General features: G+C 39.5%; 1 pseudogene; it reads left to right on the top strand.

The window, feature by feature from the left end:
• Positions 1 to 399: 399 nt before the first annotated feature.
• On the top strand, positions 400 to 15,408 carry LOC122551937 (large ribosomal subunit protein uL6 pseudogene; annotated as a pseudogene).
• The last annotated feature ends 641 nt before the right edge of the window (positions 15,409 to 16,049 follow it).

Here is a 16,049-nt window from a genome sequence, read left to right as displayed (position 1 = left end):
TTTTAAACAACCGCCAAACCTTAAACAGACCATTGTTCACAGCAAACCGCTCATCCTTCAGGACAATATCAACTACGACATCGTACAACCCTGTCATGGCAACGACTGTAAGACATGTCAGAGTGTCGACATGGATACCACCATTACACATGGGAACATCACCCACCACTTACACAGCAGGTACTCGTGTGACTCAGCCAACATTATCTATCTCATAAGCTGCGGGCAAGGATGCCCCAATGCATGGTAAATTGGCGAGATCAAGCAGGCACTGCAACAGCAGATGAATGGACACTGCGCAACTTCGTTGGACTGGGATATTCCCTCCCAGTCAGGGAACACTTCCGCCTCAGGCCTGTAGGTGACCATCCTCCAAGATGGACTTCAGGATATGCAACAATGCAGAGTAGCCAAGCAGAGACTAATAGCCAGGTTGGTACCCATGAGGATGACCTCAACCGGGACCTTGGGTTCATGGAGTACTACATTTGACTCCATTGCACTATACAATCTCACACGCACACACACACATACACATGCACGCACACTCTCACACACACACACATATAAGTCTATGGGGTGAATTCACATTTGCAGAATTATATTTGCTGATACATTTTATTTTGTTCAAAAAGCACACAGTAATGCAAGCAGTCAATCCATGTAACATTTTATAAATTCCTACATTTGAAATAGAACCAGTCTGACTCAAGATTGGGATACAGATAGACTTTAACCTCACACCTTTAATGCATTGCCTGAGCTGAGATGTCGCCTTTATTTTATATAAAACCTTAAGTTATCTCAAGAATGTTATTTGAAAGAAGTTCTGGGATTCACATATTGATGAACTGAAATCTGTAACCCATTCTAAAAGATGTGGAGGTGCCTGTGTTGGACTGGGGTGGACCAAGTTGAAAATCACAAAACACCAGGTCATAGTCCATAGGTTTATTCGGAAGAACTAGCTTTTGGAGCACTACTTCATCAGGTACCCGTGGAACGGATCATAAGACACCGAAGACATTCTAAAAGATGAAAGACTTAACAGCAATCTATGTTTGTTCAGTAACTTCTATCAATTGTATGACTCTCTGAGCTTTTGTTATAAATTCTGTGTCTTATGATCCTGCTCCACAGCTACCTGATGAAGAAGCAGCACTCTGAAAGCTAGTGCTTCCAAGTAATCCTGTTGGACAATAGCCTGGTGTTGTGTGAATTTTAACTTGAAAAATTGTTACAACCTTTAGTATTTTATAAGGCAGTTATGTTTTGGAATGTCTCTTTTTAATTAAAGTAAAACTGAATGACCTAGAAATTGGGATGGTGTGAAGTCGTGTTGGACTTTAGCTACCAACAGGCCAGGTGAGATTCCCTTAGGAACTGGTCAAGACTTATTGAAACATAATTGCCAAATTACACACCTGAAACCAAAGAGAAAGTAAGTCGAATTTGCTTTGTGCAGACTTGGAGACGCTAAGGCAATCTAATTTTAAACAAAACCTTTGACAATGAATGAGAGACTGTCAATGAGAGAGTGACAGGCTATTATCATCAAGAGTGGAAGGGGAAATAGGCTCGGCTCTTTTTAACCCCATTTCAGTTGCAACAAAATTTGATTCTTTATTGCCTGCAAATATCACACTTCAATTAAAACATGGTTAACCAGTTCAGAATGAAGGAGCCAAGTTACAAGGTTTTACAAGCAAGTTTAAGCTAGTATTTGTCCTTTTTAAAAGACATGTTAATGAATTAAGGTCTTTGATATTTAAAATCAAGTGGTGGAAATTAAATATTGATAATCCGTGTTTAGCATGATTTTAACAGATTATAGCTGCTTTGATCAGCAGAGGGAAAACAGGTTGTTTCTCTGTTAGCTACCAGGCAGAATATAAGCAGGAGATTGTCCACTGGTTGGAAAGCTGGAACCAATGAAAAGTAAAGGATACTGGAAGATTTGCCCAAGGCAAATTTGGGGCAAAGAATCTCCAGACTAAAACCAACTCAAAATTGGTTTGGGAACTTTTCGAATATCAAGGGAAACAGTTATACACATATACTCAATATTACGCATCAGCAGAATGAAAAGAAATATCTATGCCAGAAGATAAGCTTATCATTCAAATGTTCCATATAAAAAATGCAACACTGTGAAAAGTGTGTTGGAATGTATATGTGTGGTGTGGAGTTATGAGACATGTTCAGGCACAATAAGGGATAACATTTCTGTCGTTTACTTTTTTGTAAAGTAATCCCTGCCGGAAACATTTGACGTAATTCTGTTCTCAACAGTGTTCATTCACACTCATTTGTGATGACCTGCATTGTGAAGCATCTCATTCAGTTGCCACTTGAAATTCGATAGCAATAAATTAAAATCACTGACCTGAAATGTGTGCCTGCACCACATCAGTTGTGAATATTATTTGTCTTCAAAGCATTTCAAAATGTTCAACTGACATGGGATTGGCATGAAGGAAACGGAAAAAGAATGCATCACATCAAAGTATTCAGCAGAATGATGCTATGACATTTAAAAAAAAATCAAGGAGCTTGTGAGCTTATTGTGGGAAATTTTTAAACCAGAGATCACAAAGTTTTAGAGTTTACTTTTATAAGTTGCAGCTTCAGGCAAGGTAGAGAGTAATAATCCCCTTTATATGCCATACTGTTTTATATGTGATTTCATCCTCTATCTTCTCAACTGTGACCACCAAACCCCAAACATTGTTGTTTCCCCAATCCCAATTATTCCTTGTAATTCTCCTCCCCCAAGATTTTCCCCTGGCAGAACCCACCCCACCCTCCCAGTGTCAGCTCCTGACATCCTGTAGTGCTTCTTCCAGTTTTCCCACTGTTGTGTTATGTCTTATAGACAGTGTACCCTTTAAAAGACATAATCATGATATCATCACTGCATGTGTCCTGAGGATATACTGTGTTTTACCTCAGATCACTCTATTGTATAATAGATCATCCTCACCAAATAGTTATGTGATTGCAGTGAGTAATGTTTGTATATCACAGTTAGTTGTTAGAATTATTTGTTGAATTCTTCAGCACCATGATATCCCTACCTCATTTTCTTACATTACAGGTGATACTTTAAACATTTCCATATCAGGTAAAACATCCAGTTTGAGGCAAACTCACACCATGGTAGCAGCAGGGACCATCCAGAAAAGTAGGAGAAAGTGAGGACTGCAGATGCTGGAGATCAAAGTTGAGAGTGTGGTGCTGGAAAAGCACAGCAAGTCAGGCAGCATCTGAGGAGCATCCTGATGAAGGGCTTATGCTGAAACGTTGATTCTCCTGCTCCTCAAATGTTGCCTGATCTGCTGTGTTAGTCCATCCAGAAAAATCTCCAATATCCTGGTGGCAAAAATTTGGAAAACTAATTGAAGATCAATTGGACAGTACATTTGCACAACAGAGAATTCTTATGCAGCATTGTTTCTGCGAGTACAAACAAGATATACAGATCTGTGCAGTAACCACCAAGAAAACAGAACTAACTTCTTTTGATTGGAATGTAATTTATTTTAAGACAGAATAAATTTCTAAGATTACCTTAATTAGTTTTTAAAATATAAAATGTTGCTGTCCACTTTCAAACTGGGATGTAAGATTAATGCAATGCACTGTGTTCCTGACAGTTGATATGAGTAGCAGATGCTCAGATCAACAAATGTGCTGTCTTTTTGTGTAAAACCACCAACAAATCACCCTTTTTACAATTTAAATTAACAAATTACACCAGGGCAGTGCAACAATAACATAGGGGGAGGGAAGGGAAAGAGGGTTTCTAGGAGGGGATAAGCCAATAATAGTTAACCAAGGAAGTTAAGAATGGTATCAACTTGAAAGATAAAAGCATGCAGTGTGCAAAAAGCCAGAAGATTGAGTAAGTATTAAAAAGTTTTAATAATGGAGGGGGAAGATAAACTTTGAGGAGAAAGTTGCAAGTAATATTAAGACAAACAACTTTAAATAACAACTTCTTTAAATATCTGAAAAGGAAGACAGAAGCTAAAGTTAAACAAGAGAGTGAAAGTTATCAAGGTAGGTATGAATATGGGACTTGAGGTTACAATCAGATCAATCATGAACTTGATGAGTGGTGGAGCATGATCAAGTTGAATAGCCTACCTTTGCCTTTGTTGATATGAATATAAAGCATTTTATGTTATTCCGGAGTTATGACAGGCTCTTTAGTAATTAAAGACTGTCTCCATTTGTTGGGTGATGTATTGAGTGTTTAACCAGTTGAAGTGGCTATGAAAAAAGGTGAGAAAGAAAAGTGGTACTACGATCAGGTTAACTTCATCCACAGATAATGAGAAATTCAGAGTACAACAGCAACAGCACAATTGTAGCAAAGATATTTCAGTTTGAGTTAATGTTAGTGAGTAGCAGTGCATGCTGGCTTTAGAGATGTCGATATTACATGATCAATAAATGATTAGCGTTTTATGGTGTATTTGGGTCATAGCACTATTTATTTGGATATAAAATCAAGTGATAATTTTTTAAAAAATATTCAGTCATGGGATGTTGGAGTGAGCTTTGTCTGAATAAAAGCTAAAAATTTTTAAACTTATATTGTTTGAGACATTGAAAAAGCACTGCTAGAGCTGTGGCTTCAAGTCCAGTCAAAATGTATTGAAGGAGACACGGCAACATAAAGACAGTGAATCCTTATCAGGATGACTACTGCTCCAGCCAGCCAGTCTGCAAAAGCAAGTAGACAATCAGTGCATTTATATTAATGTGGGACCTTGTACAATAATATTGGCTAAAGCAATGTGGGCTGATGTGAGTCTTACAGTTCACTGTCTGCCTGTCTTATGGTCATGTACCCTGATATGTAGAATAAAAGGCATCCTCAAATTGCAGTTAGAAGGAAAAAAATATGGATAGTTTTAAAGAAAGGGAAAGAAACATAAGGTTGGAACAGAACAGCGGATGTCCTTCCTGTCATAATTCTCTCCAGCTCTGACAGCCTCCTCAAAGAGGAAATCCTTATGGTTGCAGAAATCAGTAGGGAGTTGACTCCCTTGAGTGAGGTTGGAAAAATTAGGAAAACTTATAAAGCACAGATGTCAGCCGTTTCCAATGCAATGTCAAATTAACAACATAATATCACTGGAGGAAGCGAATAGGGAACTTTCACTGCAGTGGAATTTGTAAGCAATTCCCTGACGTAAATGTGGCTGAGCAGGTTATAAGCATCACTGATTATAATGAGTGGTTTAAGAAGATTCACTTGACAGTTTATTGCTGAGACAATATCCTAGAAAATTCAACTTGACATACAATGTTTTCAAGAAAGAGTCTTACCACTAGGATATTTCTATAAAAATTAATATGTACCATCAAATTCAATTAATATTATTTTATTCCCCACTCCTTATGCTCCAGCAGACATAACTCCACCAGTTCCACAGGCTCCAGCAGCAATTCGGTCCCACTTTCAAGTATTTCTTAGGTTGAGTTAAGAAAGTGAGTATTCCCATGCTTTCAGCTGTGGGCCAAGAGGAAGAAGCATCATAATCGATGTTTAAATAAATTATCCTGTGCACAAAGAAAAGTCCCTCAAGAAACAATGAGTTAAATGAAACCTGAGAAACTTTCATTGCTGCTGGCTGAATAAATATTGATCAGGGATTCAGGAGAATCCTGTTCTTTTTCACTTACTGCCATGGAGCCTTTTAGATTTATCTGAGAAAGCACAAAGACTCTCAGCTTAATGTCTTATATGAAAGACTGATCTTTCGGCAACATATTATTCCCTCAATATATTATCACTATCAGCTTAGAGGACATATTCAAAACTGAACACTGGGACTTGAATCCATAAACCTCTGAAATAAAACATGAAAACGCTACCACTTTAAAATCTTTGAAGATGAATCAGACTGCTGAGTAGTCTGTAGGGAAGTAAGGGATGGATAACAATTGTCTCAGCATTGTTCATCCCTGTTTGGAATACCCATTCTGCATTGTCCCTTACCTTCACCCAGCTTCAGTTGTGACTTCAAGAAATTAGCATGCAACAATGGCTACACACCTCTTTGAAGGACCTGCAATGATTTCGGGATCCATTCACGTTTGTTTGCAAAGAGTAACAGTGGTCAGCACCATGTTGTAGAATGCATGCATAATGAGACAATTACCCAGTCACCGTAACTTCAACTGCCTAAACCAGGGGTGGGGGACCTGTGGCCTTCTAGGCCATTGTGTGTGGCTTTTTGAATGAATCCAAATTTTGCAGAACAAATCTTTAATTTTTTCTTCAAATTGAGTAGATTAGATTACTTATAGTGTGGAAACAGGCCCGTCGACCCAACAAGTCCACACCGACCCACTGAAGCGCAACCTACCCATACCCCTACATTTACCCCTTCACCTAACACTGTGGGCAATTTAGCATGGCCAATTCACCTAACCTGCACATTTTAGACTGTGGGAGGAAACCGGAGCACCCAGAGGAAACCCACGCAGACACGGGGAGAACATGCAAACTCCACACAGTCAGTCGCCTGAGGCGGGAATTGAACCCGGGTCCCTGGCGCTGTGAGGCAGCAGTGCTAACCACTGTGCCACCGTGCCACCCACATTTTTTATTAATTTTTTTCGTCCTTCATTATTTTAATTTTAATCTTATAATGAATGTATTTAAAATACCAGAGAGTAAAAGAAAATTCAACGAAATAATCTTCACAGACTGACCGCCACAATTAAAAAATTGGTAAGTCATAAGGACTATTTTGACACTTGCTATGCCCTTGATTTAGTTATAATGCGACTCTAGAATGGACGGTATCTTCCCCGCCTGACTGGCGCCACTACCGCCCAAGGCTGGTTGGCCAAGAGCCTGTGGGTATCCAGTACGCCAGTTTTTATCAACTTATGGTAACAGTGCACATGGCTCTCCATTTGAAGTGAAATTTGAGAATAGTTACACAGTCTAACCGTATCAAAATTTATATAATTGAAGTTTCTTGGATGCGGCCTTATTAGATTGCAACTAATATAATGCGGCCTTCCAACATGAAAAGGCTCGCCACCTCTGGCCTAAACTGACCGTGCCATTGCACAAAGATAGGTCAGCATGAGAGTGTTAGGCTGACAATGTCAAACCCGTCCTCACTATAATCCAAATTCCGTACAAGTCATCTTCATTATCTTTCTGAGGAACACTTGGAAAAGGTCAATGTACTTTGTGAGTAGGTCAATGGGCATTAAGAGGCCACATGTATACTTGTCACTTGTCATACTTGCACTTAGTCACATAGGTTCTGCGGTCTTTTGAGCAGGAAGTTCCTCACAGTCATGTTCCAGAAAGTTCAGCTTTCTCTCCAGGGTGAATGCTGAAATATCATTAATGACCAAGAATGTGTATGAACCGAGAAAAATCAGTTAGAATTTTTTTTTTCAGAAATTGATTTAGAAGTTCATTTTTTCAAAAAAATAATATTCTAAAAGGTGTAGGCAATACTGGCTGGGCCAGCATTTATTACGCACCCCTATTTGCCTTGAGAAGGTGGTGGTGATGGTGAGATGACTTCCAGGATTTTGACCCAGTAACAATGAAGGGGTGGGTTATATTTCCAAGTCAGGATGTTGTGTGCCTTGGAGGGAAACTTACAACTGATGGTGATGCCATGTATCTGCTCTTCTCATCTTGCTGGATGGTATAATTCATGGGTTTGGAAGTGCTATTAAAGAAGGTATAGAACCAGATCCAGAAAGCAAAATCAAGAGAGGAAAGAAAGATTTGATCAAAAGATTAGAGTAGAGGCAAAAGCAAATTGCAAATAATGATTTATTAGCACGTCTTTAAAAATCTCCAACATCAGTTAAGAAATACACTTCCACACTTTTAAAAGCTCATCTTCTGCGCTTGGGAAGTTGTGTGACAGCAATTCAAACTTAATATGCCATCTGATGAGCCCTTGTATCCAGTACATAAGGTCTTTTCTTTTTTGTGAGTTGACTCTTTAGCTTTGAGATAAGTCCAGAAACTTCATAGTGTCCAACGGGCGAATGGTGAGTTTAATAGTGAGATAGTGTTTTCAGTGAACCAACAGAGGAATGTTGCACCTCAGATGTTTGAGTGTTCTTAGATGTTTTACTGCTTATGTGCAACTGCTGGAAGCTACTAACAGAGGCAATGGTCTGGTAGTTTTATTGCTATGCTATTAATCCAGAGACGAGGAGAAAGTGAGGAATGCAGATGCTGAAGAATCAGAGTTGAAAAGTGTGGTGCTGGAAAAGCACAGCAGGTAACCAGCATCCCAGGAGCAGGACAGTCAACACTTTGGGCATTCCTGATGAAGGACTTATGCCCGAAACGTCAGCTCTCCTGCTCATCAGATGCTGCCAGATCTGCTGTGCTTTTCCAGCACCACACCTTTCACCTATTAATCCAGAGATCAATGCAGTGGGCTGGGGACCTGGTGTTTGCATCCCAAATACCAGGTGGTGGAATTTGATGCTTTAAAATATTGGAATTAAGAGTCTACTATTGACCATGAATCATTCCTGATTGTTATTCAATACCCATCTGATTTACTACTTCCCTTACCAGGTTTGGGCCATATGGGACTCCAGACCCAGAACAATGTGGTTGGCTCTTAATTTTGTCCAAATACGCATGAGCAATAAATGTTAGCTTAGTCCTCAGCTGAGAACAAATTTTTACAAAAAGCTGTGCAATTTGTACATAAGTAACAGTGAATGTTGAGAACCATTATCTTCACAGTGAAATCAGGCAAATTAGGCATGGTTAGTGCCATCTCGAAATCCTTGATCACAAAACTTAGCCTGATACTCCAGTATACCTAGGAGTACTGCAATATCTGAAGAGCAGTCTTTCAGGTGAGACATTACATTCAAGCTCCACCTATCATCTCAGGATGACATCAAAGGTCTTGTGGCATAACTTGTAGAAGAGCAGGGTACCTTGATCAACAACAGAAGTTGTTGGAAATGCTCAGCAGGTCTGGCAGCATCTGTGAATAGAAATCAAAGTTAATGTTTCGGGTCCAGTGACCTTTCCTCAGAACTCAATTCCGAGGAAGGGTTACCAGACCCAAAACATTAACTTGGATTTCTCTTCACGGATGCTGCCAGACCTGGTGAGCTTTCCCAGTAACTTCTGTTTTAGTTTCTGATTTACAGCATTTGCAGTTCTTTTGGTTTTTCCCTTGATCAATATGTATTCCTAAGCAATACCCAAAAACTGATGACCTGACCATTAAGCCAATTGTTGTCTGTGGGATATTGCTATGTGGAACTCGGCTGTCACATTTCACACACTAGCAACTATATTTTAATAATGTTCTTCAGTGGTTACAAAGAACTTGAAAATTGCTGAGGGTGATGAAGGCACAATATAAATCTTGGTACTTAGACTCTATGCATCAATGACAATAAATTAAGAGGTATTGAATATTCATGGATAACTCCTCAGTGATGAAAAATGTTGTTGAATACTTCACAAAAGTAAGTTTATTTTCTGTGCAAATTGAACATGAGAAGATACACTTGTAACGCAAATGTTGATAGGTGCTTTGTACTTCTGCGTCTCCATCTCATTAGATGAGCGATTGCAATCAGCTCAAGCAGAGGGACTTGCTGAGTTGAAATGTTGGACCCATGAGGAAAGTTAACTTAATGGCATATTTCCAAAGCTGTCAAGATCAGTGAACTTGTAGGAGTGAGATTTATGATCAAGTTGACTGAGGAAGATCACAAAGCCTTTTAAACATATGGAACTATGTTTATTTTTCAAAAGTGAAATATGCCAAAATAGGTCACATAGTTAAATCTCTTTCAACATGAGCAAAACTTGGCAGGGCTGCATATTCCATTTCAAATGAGGTGCCACCTGCACTCAAACAGCACAGAGGAATCTGCTGCAAAGTATGTTGAATACTGATGCAGAAATATCTTTGATCAAGAGACCTCATTTTCACATCCCTTCTGAAAGATACAATTTCTGACAATGCAACATATGCATAGTATGGCACCAGACTGACAACTCCAACTGTGGCTAACATAAATTTTGATGTACAAAGTGTAGAAACTACAAGCTAAAAATCAATAATTATCAGAGTTTGAATTGGTATAATATGGAGTAAGTGTCCATGATCATTACTTTTAATTTCAGGGCACTAGACTGGAAATTCAGATCAGGCTTGCAAATGGACTGAAAGCAGGGAGATGGGCTCTAAATGTTGACTATTGGACTTCATGAATTCATTGCCTGTTTTGAGATGCTTACAAGTCTATTAACTTCAACCATTTTAATTTCATGACTCCAGACTGACAATTCTGTTGTTCTAAATTGTTTATTTATGGCTGTTTTCAGAAGAGTAAAGCAATAATGTCGAAAAATTGTTGCTCTACTTATTATGTTGTAAATTGTCAAAACAATTTGTTCACACACTAACACATTAGAGAACATGTCTCTGGTCACACAGTCTCACTGAGGTCATTCTAGTTTGAAACCATCAGTAGCACTTAAACGATCAGCAAATTCATACAAAACCATTAAGCCACTATAGCTGAGAGTCATAAATCATAGAATAATTTTCAGCACAGAAGGAGGTCATTCAACACAAGAAAACTATGTGGGCTCCCTGCAGAGCAATCTAGTCAATTCCATTCCACTGCTCAGTCCTTCCCCATCCACCCCTAGACTTGTAAGTTTATTTAAACCAGACTATTGTGGTAGCCAGATGATTATGTGCTTGGGACAGTTGGGTCTACATCTTGGTCGTGTAGTGTTCCAAGGGAGTGAGGAGGCGGTGCAGAGGTTAATGGTATTGGAGATTGAAGTAGTAAGAGAGAGTGATGGAAGATATTGCAGGCAATAGTGACTGTATGAACCTCATAGTACCAGAGATATAGTGATGTCACGGGGCAAAGAGAAGGAGTGTGGGACTTACACTTGTGGGGCAGATTGACACATTGACCTTCTTGTGGTAAAGCTGGCTATTCTTCCAGACTATGGATATCGCACTCAGAACAGGCCGCCAGGGTCTAAAGCCATTGTTCCCTGTCTCAGGAAAGAGGACATCCGACTTCTATCCCACACCCTCAAACAGGACTTCCAGATCCTGCTGGTGAACTGTGGTGCCATCTTCTCCTTCTCTGACATCCTCAGACATTTTGTCCATTACTGAGGAGGGCAGCTTCAGACTGCACAACAGTTTTTTAAATAAGGGGCGTGCTCCAGGGATGATGACTTGTGAGCAGTGAGTAGGTCCAGAAATGGAACGTGGTTTATCGGTTAGAATCTGACAAGAGGGACACCATATAGGTAGGTTAGGTAAAATATGGTGAAAAATCTCAGTAGCCCTTGCAGTGAATTATTGTCTAAAAAAACTCGATGCAACTGCCACTTGGCAATAAAACACTGTGAGATTCAGAGCAAAGCACTGAATTTATAGCATTTTTTTCACAAATTCGGGAAGCTGCTAAATTCTATATGAAATGCATGAGAAGTACTTCTAAATTGGTGTCATGTATGAAACACAAAAGCCAATGTGTACACAGCAAGTTCCCACCAACAGCATTGACCAAACTCTCTGCTTTTAGACATTGGTTGAAGGATCAATAATGGTCAAGCACCATGGAGCTCAATCCATTCCTCTTAATTGAAATATTGCCATGCGCTGTTTATGTCCACATGAGAGCACAGCTAGAGAACTCATTTTCACATCCTTTCTGAAAGATACAATTTCTGACAATGAACCGACTCATAGTATGGCACCAGACTGACAGCTCCAGTTGTGGTTAACATAATTCTTGATGTACAAAGTATAAAAACTAGAAGTTAAAAATCAATAATTATCAGAGTTTTGAATTGGCATAATATGGAGTAAGTGTCTATGATTCTTATTTTTAATTTCAAGGCACTAGACTATTGGACTTCATGAATTAATTGCCTCTTTTGAGATGCTTACAAAATCTATTAACCCCAACCATTTTAATTTCATGACTCCAGACTGACAGTTATGAAACTAAAATAGATGGAGTTAAGAGATTTGTAAGCGTCTCAAAAAAGGCAATGAATTCATGAAGTACAATCGTCAAAATTTAGAGCCCATCCCCCTACTTTCAGTTCATTTGCAAGCCTGATCTGAATTCTATTGCTCTAAATTGTTTATCCATGGCTGTTTTCAGAAGAGTAAAGCAATAATGTCGAAAAACTGTTGCTCTACTTATTATGTTGTAAATTGTCAAAGCAATTTGTTCACACACTAACACATTAGAGAACGTGTCTCTGGTCACACAGTCTCACTGAGGTCATTCTAGTTTGAAACCATCAGTAGCACTTAAACGATCAGCAAATTCATACAAAACCATTAAGCCACTATAGCTGAGAGTCATAAATCATAGAATAATTTTCAGCAGGGAAGGAGGTCATTCAACACAAGAAAACTATGTGGCCTCCCTGCAGAGCAATCTAGTCAATTCCATTGCACTGCTCAGTCCTTCCCCATCCACCCCTAGACTTGTAAGTTTATTTAAACCTCCCCATGGTGGTAGCCAAATGATAATGTGCTTGGGACAGTTGGGTCTACATCTTGCTCACTCTACTGGAAGGTTTGATTTCAGATGTTTCAGCACCACACTAGGTAACAACTTCAGTGAGTCTCGGATGAAGCACTTTTGGTGTAGCCTGCTTTCTATTTATATGTTTGGGTTTCCTTGGGTTGGTGATGTCATGTCCTGTGGTGACGCCATTTCCTAATGTGAGGAAAAGAAAACTAGCCACCAGGATAAATGAACATCAACTAGCCACAAAAGACATGACGCACTCTCACTAGTATCCTTACATATGGATGAGGAAGGACCTCAGTTCAGCTGGGACAGCACATCCATCCTAGGACAAGCCAAACAGAGACACACATGAGAATTCCTAGAAGCTTGGCATTCCAACCTGAATTTATCAACAAATACGTTGACTTGGATCCCATTTATCAGCCCCTGAGAAAAAGAATAGGAAATGACATCACCACAGGAAATGACATCACAAACCCAAGGAAACCCAATAACATAAATAGAAAATGGGATATACCACCAGTGCTTCATTTTGAGGCTACTTGAAGATGTTACCTAGTAGGGTGATGAAACATCTGAAAACAAACCTTCTAGCTCAGCGAGCTAACCTATATCCAGAACCTCAACCTGAGCTACAAATCTTCTCAAAATTCACAAATAGAAAATACTACTGACAAGTGTCAAGCTACTGGATTTTTTGACAGTATATTTACAGAAAGGTTGCAATGTGTTAAATGCTCCTACTTTGTTTGTTTTACTTCAAAAATATACTTTATTCATAAAAAAAGATATTTATGTATATACGTAGTCACAAACGCAGTTCAATTCTCTACAGTAGCATATCAAGGAAACAAAAACATTAGAGTTTGACTCTTTCCAACAAACCAAAGACAACTCTTACACATACAAGACTATATTTACACACAAAATTGTATTTACACGCATTTGAGACACCAGGAGGGTTTGATAACTGACCAGACCTCAATTTTACTTTGGCAGAAAGAACTTAGACATTTGTTCTTCGAAATGGTGGAGGTCACGGATGTTGAAATGCTGCTGAAGGAACTTAAGAGAGTTGCTGCATAGTACACACTGCAGCAACAGTACACTGATGGCGGTGGGAAATTGATGTTTAGCTCTCAATGCCTTATTCACACCAAAGACGTTTCAATAAAACCCTGCTGAGCATCATTTTCTGCCTAGTTAAATCATAGCTAATGCTAAGCATTATGTCTGTATGTAACATTTTGTATTATTCATAATGATTTCACATTATACTGCATGCATTAATGCAACTAGGTAATGAGTGAGCCAACTTCCATCAATGATTAATGGGCGAGTTATGAACATATTAGACACATTATAGACTCCAGGAATGAATCCCAATTTTCCAGCTTAAACAATAACTGTTAAGTGTAGCTAAGTTAAATCTTTCATTCCATGAAACAATGCAAGTTAATAAGCCTCATTAAGTTGATGGAAGAAGAGAGAACATTGGAAAATAATGGAAAGTGCAGAAAGTAAGCTATATTTGGCGGGCAGTTCAGTGAGTCCTTGAATAGTACATGCTGTACATTAGCCTCACACAATCTCATAGCCCTATAAGATAACAGCACTCCTTTAATGTTCACCCAGTTCATTCACATGGTAATTACTCCATTGATTCCCTTCAGTAACCTCAGCCCAGGCTCTGGAATGCTTGCCCTATACCTCCCCACCTCTCTACTTCAATTTACTCCTTTCAGACATTTCACAAAATCTGCCTCATTGACAAACTGTTGATCTAATGTCTCCTCCTTGAGACTCACTATCTCAGTTAATTTTATAAAGCACTGTGAAGTACTGTTGGGACAACTTATTATAGTAGAGATGCTAGCTAAATATGTGTTGTTGTTGTTGTATAGCAACATTAAGTGAGATTTTGCCACAATGGTGAGGATGCTTTCATCAGGGTGGTTTTTGAGTGGCCAGCAAGCTGGGCTGAAAAGGAGAACAAGCCCCCAACAATCCTGTCTGAGGAGATAAATGAGAGCTGGTAAGTGAGAGAGATGTCTAATTAAAGATGAAAGGCAACCTTCCATACTGTCAGCTGATCAAGACACTAGCAGAACTGGAGCCTCAGCAAAGACAAGATAGCTGAAGCATCAAGGAGAACATGAGGCTACTCTGTTTTGAGGTACTTTCAGAAAGGTGAGTACTATATAAGACCACACGAGGCTATTCTCAGCAATCAAATTGCTGAAATTCCTGACAACGCTGATGTGACTTTGAAGGACCATGCAGTCATTGCAAAGGAGCCACAAGGAATACTGCACAGGGAATTTAATCACACTAACCTAGAATCCAGCCTTGCTGTCACTAAGATAAAGAAGCTTCGCATGGACAAATACTGCAGTAACAGTAAAAAACAGGGCATGGTGTGGACCATCTGCAGTCAAGTACAGAACATGATCAATGTTGTCATGTTAGGGTTTAATTATAAGATGAGATCAGTCTATGCTCATTTCCCCTTAGCGTGGCTGATAAGGAAACAGGATCTCTAGTAGAAATCCTCAACTTTCTCTGACAGACGTACACCCGTGGAGTTCCATATGTAGCTAGGTGTTTCACATATAGTTTCCCAGGCCCAGAGAGACGAGCTTGCTCTTAAGAGAAATGACATGGGGTTGGTGTTGAATTCTGCTGTGCTTATTTAACAAGCAGCAACAGTGATAAAGTTGAACATTCGTTAAGTTCCTGGGTGGCATCTGTGTGAATCAAAAGGCCGCAGTTATTCCACAATTCAGCAAATATCATTCAGCCTTTCTGATGCCCGACTCTTTCAGATAGCTGCTGAGTTTCTCCAGCATTTTCTGTTCATTGATTCAGATTTCCAGCATCTGCAGCCCATTCATTTTTCTTTCAGTTAGTAACCAGTGAATAAATTGAAAAGAAATTGAGAATATTAAGTTTGAGGCAGACTTATAACCAACGAGTAAATCAAGACAGGAGTTGAGGACTATCAGAGCAGTAATGATCTCATTGAACAATGAACCAGATTCAATTGGCCAAATGAACTATTTCAAGTCCTATGTTTTATGGTTTTAAAGTGGGCCAAGCTCTGGAGAACAATGGTTCAACAACACTCCCACCCCAACCCCTGATTCTGACATGGAATCGCCACCAGTTGCTAACCCTCACCCCAACATAGCTGCAAGCTGGTGGACTTCCTCTACCACCTTTAAAATGCGGGAGAAAGACACCTCCACTGACCAATCATTCAAATTTATTGCCCACCATTATTTAACTGGCACCTGATCTGTTGTCATTCCACTGCTGGGAGCCATTCCATTGCAGCATTCTGGTCCTTTGCCAGTGTCCACCCAACCCCACTCACCAACCTCAACCCCCACCTCCCTTCCTATGGCAAGGGAGCTGGAAAAAGAATTCCTCCAATTGTATTTGCAAACCTACCAAACCTCTGCCCAGTG

This window comes from Chiloscyllium plagiosum, unplaced genomic scaffold (assembly GCF_037043375.1).
Source record: "Chiloscyllium plagiosum isolate Xiang-an unplaced genomic scaffold, Cpla_swu_hap1 HiC_scaffold_7, whole genome shotgun sequence".
In the NCBI taxonomy this organism is placed as follows: Eukaryota; Metazoa; Chordata; class Chondrichthyes; order Orectolobiformes; family Hemiscylliidae; genus Chiloscyllium; species Chiloscyllium plagiosum.
The sequence above is the reverse complement of the archived record's forward strand: the minus strand, read 5'-3'. Positions and strand labels throughout refer to the sequence as shown.